This window comes from Nannospalax galili, unplaced genomic scaffold (genome assembly GCF_000622305.1).
Source record: "Nannospalax galili isolate Female #2095 unplaced genomic scaffold, S.galili_v1.0 scaffold285, whole genome shotgun sequence".
In the NCBI taxonomy this organism is placed as follows: Eukaryota; Metazoa; Chordata; class Mammalia; order Rodentia; family Spalacidae; genus Nannospalax; species Nannospalax galili.
This window is the reverse complement of record NW_008355157.1, coordinates 1,149,901-1,154,752: the sequence shown is the minus strand read 5'-3', so window position 1 is coordinate 1,154,752 and position 4,852 is coordinate 1,149,901. Positions and strand designations below refer to the sequence as shown.

The 4,852-nt window shown below is 33.9% G+C and overlaps 1 protein-coding gene across 2 annotated transcripts in view; it reads right to left on the bottom strand.

Annotated features, from left to right (window-relative positions):
- The window catches only part of Fut8 (fucosyltransferase 8), a 295,663-nt gene that overhangs the window by 236,740 nt on the left and 54,071 nt on the right, over nt 1-4,852 (bottom strand). The gene's annotated exons all lie outside the window — the stretch shown is intronic.

Below are 4,852 nucleotides of genomic sequence, written 5' to 3'. Positions count from 1 at the left end.
CATGCATGGATGGATGGATGGATGGATAGATAGATAGATAGATAGATAGATAGATAGATAGATAGATAGACAGATAGATAGATAGATATAGATGGGATGGAACCAGTATGATTCATGAGCAAGTGAAATAGTTTTAATACACATTCATACATCAAATGTTTACTGCATATTTATGTGCAAATCACTGAGTAAAACACCCAATAACATGATAGAATACACTATGGCAATATGTCTTTCTCTCAGTTAACTTTACATGAGATTGCTCTTGAATTGACATTAATAATAAAAAGTAGGGTTGACATTATTAACTATAGGAAGTATTCTGTCCTCCAATGACACTAAAGTCCAATGAAACCAATTTTAGGTCATTAGAAATATGGATACACCACCATCATCTTAAACTCCTGCACAATAAAGAAAATTCAATTACTTTTAAGAGTTTTATTCCAAACGTCAAAACTAAAGCTCTGAGGTATAACTGTCTAGTCCATAAATTGCTCTAAACACAAAATAATTTTGCATAGTGCTCTATTATTTACATCATCTCATTTGATAGGTCAAACGGTAACTCTGAAAAGCCAAAATATGCAATTTTTACATGGACATGAAATCTAAACATCAGCCTAGATTTACTATACTTCTTTCCTGAACTTCACCTAAAAGTTTTTGCCAGCTTCCAACAAAAATCCAACAGCATGAAATTTATGTCTATTTCCACTATGAAATAACTGATACCAAATTTATCTTCCAATGGTAAACAACTGCAAAATGAAAGATCTTGAACAAAAATTAGTGTAGATCTGTACTTCTTGAAAAAGGAAGCAACCAGATAATCTCTATGAGCAGCTTGTCTTTATGCCAAGAGATGTGTCCTAGTCACCACTGTAAACAAAAAAAATTCAAAGCAGAACACAGGAGTTTTGCTAACTTTAAGAAACAAAGATCCACATTCACTATAACAAAAGTAGCAGGGATTTATAGAATAGGTACTAGGAAGAGTCTTGCAGGAAAAAAATCTACATATCAACACTTGGGGTTTATTTGGGTCTTCAGAAACTTCACACTAATCTACACACACTTAGGCATGTGTATATGAATCAAGGTTGACATGAGAGTTCTATCAAGCAAGGGCAGAAAGACTTTGGTTATACTATGGGCAATGAGAGACCCAATTTGGGTAAATTGGGCCACAAATAATGACCATTCTATTATGATCCCAACAGAGCTTAAAAACGAGCCTTGAAGGAAAATCTAATTCCTAACCTACCATCTGTAACCACCAAACAAAATGGACAACTTCCTATTTGGGGGCATGTGATTTAGTATGCAGAAGGGCTTTTGCCTCAGTAGTAGCGCTAACTTAGATTATTATAACCCCTCTAAACAAAGATTAAATGCAATACCAAAAATTCAAATTACATAAATATATACCAGAAAAACTGTCAGGAATATTTATAGGACTACAAAATGATTTAACATTCAATGAAGTAAAATATACAATGTCTTCTTTAACATGCTTGGTATGCAACAACTGATTACTGAACTTCTTTTTATTATAAAGGCAATTTTTACAGCCTTAATGAAGGGGGAGAACACAATTGAAACCAACCTAGAAATGATACATTTTATAGAAACAGGAGACTAAGACACTAAAAGTTATTATACAGGTATCTCAAAGCTCTTAAAAGCCAATGGAAAGAATAGACATATCAGTAAAGATACAGAAGGGGGGGAGGGAGAACCTAATTGAACATCTAGGAATAAACACTAAAATGACAGAGATGCTCTACTTGACATTTACGAAGTTTTCTATTCTATCTGGTATGTTGAAATTTCTATTCTTAATCTGCATGAGCTCTAGGTTTTATATTGTTCTGTAAATTCCTCTAGGGTGAATATTCCTCAGTCTCATGGAGTTCCCTTATAGATATACACAGTACATGATAGAACAGTACAGAAAATAGCTATAGCAGTCATAGGTTCACCTCATATCTTTCATATCTCTTAGGAATCAATGTTTTTAATGCTTAATGAAAAATGTCTTTAGAATTGTTATTTCAGTATTTTGTCTAGTTCTAGTCATTTCAGGTGGAAGATGGTACTAAACCCCGTTAATCCATCATGACAAAAAAATACTATTTGGGGGCTAGAGAGATGGTTCAGCAGTTAAGAGCACTGGTTGCTCTTATAGAGGACCCAGGTTCAAATTTCAGCATCCACATGGTGGCTAACAACTGAATGTAACTCCAGTTCCAGAGGATCCAGCACCCTCTTCTAACTTCTGCAGGCAGTGCATGACATGGTGCACTTACACACATGCAATACACTTATATACATAAAATCACAAAAAATAAGTAAAATATAAAAACGCTATTGTATTCTATTGGAAGACTATGAGCTGTATTAACTTTACAAAATCACCAAATCCTGAAAATCTCTAAAATTAAATGTATTCAATTAACATCACACACATAATAAGCTATCCTGGAATAAAGAAACATAGATAACTAATTCAACATTGAGATGGCAATCGTATGAAAACAGAAAATATGGCCATATTAGAAACAAAAAGCACGTAAGAATGAATGCTTAATAGAGATGCTGGTAGAAAAGAATATTAATTATGATTTGTGAAAGAGGCAAATATCAGCTGGGTGCAAAGAATAAACAATGCTTAGCAACACACAATAATAAAAGCCAACACAAGGAAAAACTCGTATTTGGCAAAATACAAACTGAAAAGATTCTCTGAAGGAAAAATAACAAAAAAAACACACACACACACACACACACACACACACACACACACACACACACACACACACACACACCTAGGACCAAGGGAACAGCATACTCATATTTGTTTAGAACAAATACATGGAAGAAATGTTCATTTAAGAGGAAAAGCCATACCTGGTTATCATTAGTGGCATTAAAATTCAAATCCATTATACAAGATTTGTTTGTAATCTAACCAAAGGTAAAAAATACTAAAAGAAGAAAAATAAACCAATAAGTAAAAGTCTTTAGAACTAAATAAACATTTTAAGTTCTCTTTGTGATAGGTAAAGTATAAAGAAAGAAAAATCCTTTAGAAGATATTAACATGAAGTACCAGAAAAAGTTAGGAACCACAGGTTTTATTTTCAGTCTGTAGTGTTGAAGTATCAGCCATTTTCCCCATATTGTTAGGAAGAAAGATGACTGTGAGTTACAATGAACATATCCTAGGTGAGAAGAAAAAAACAGCAAATGGCCCATTGGTATTCATCTTCAAACAAATAATCCTATAAAGGGAAACAACATACATTTAAAAAGAAAACTACATATGTATGAGATGAAGAAAAAACTAACTGTATGGGAAAATTACATATTTAACAAATGACAAAAAAACTATCAGAAGTAAAATTGGTTATATTTTTAAGAAAAAAGTTTTTCGTGAGAGCAAAGGCTGTAACCACGTCTAAAATAAAAAGCTAAGTATGTTTCAGCCACAACTGAGTCTCATAAAACTAATGGTCCTTAGGCTATTTAAGGCATCCCAAAGTTTGACTTCAAACACAGAGTAAAAGATGAGACAATGGCTACAGATTATATGGATGAGACTACCCATATTGATGGAGACAGCCCAGAAGAAGCTGCTTACTTGAAGTAATTTTCCTACTGGGAATGTGTCAACCTAAAGAGCATGGGTGTGTGCTGCTCTGGCTTAGATTCAAAGAGCAGTAAACAGCAGTGTCCAGCAATGGACCAGCGTTAAGGGAGAAGACACAAGAAGAGCGAAAGTCTCAAGGGAGAAGAGCATCCTGATGAGATGGTGTTCCTCTCCATTTCCGAGTTTCCCTGTAGCATTAATATTCCAGTGACTCTGGTGTATCAAGGGAACTGGCAATATTTTTGTACTGAAAAAGAAAAATAGGCAAGGCAGGTGATAGTCATGGGGAAAAAGGTTATTTGTGCTAATTAAAAACTAAAGAGTGTTTGCCTAGCATGAATGAAGTCCTGAGTTCAATCCCCAGCACCAAATAAACAAGAGCATGATGGTACACACCTGTAATTCCAGCACTCAGAAGGTAGGATCAGAAGTTCAAGGTCATCCTTTACTACTTAGTAAATTTGATGACAGCTGTCTTAAAACAAATAAAGAGACTAAAGTGGATTTGGGGAATAAATGAAAAATCTGAAAAGTCTGTCTCAACAGTACTTGTAGCAAAAATGAATTCAATATTATAAGACTGTCAAACTCATATTTCTTAATAAGTAAATGTTATAAATATTCTGACTACATTCCTTTAAAGTAAAATAAGAAGTCTGAAACTAACTCACTATTCTCTCTCCTTTCCTTGAAGTCATCTACCATGGCAAAATCTAGTACTAAACCAAGCCTAGAAGCACAAGCCCATAATCCCAGCTATTCAGGAAGCTGAGGAAGGACTCCAAGTTCAAACCCTGCCTGGAAAATTTAGGGAGACTCTGGCTCAACACTGAAGACAAAAACAAAAGAGAGGGAGGGAAGAAAAATAAGAGAAAGCTAGAGCTATAGCTCAGTGCTAAGGCACTTGCCTACTATGCCCAAAGCCCTGTATTCAACATCCAGTACGAAGGAAAAATAAGAAAAAAATTATTAATAAATCAACTTTATCCTATTAAATTTTGTCTAGTTTACTACTAATTAATAGAGCCTAGTCAAATAATTATTCATATTGCATAGGTAAATCTGTCTTAAATTTGTAAGTTCTGTTTGATATTATAAAATCAATTCCCTTTTTTAATTTCCTCCTCAAACTATGTTAAAAATCTCTAAAGAAATTTAAGTGACTTCTGTCATCCTTAATTCATAAACTTGTTCAAA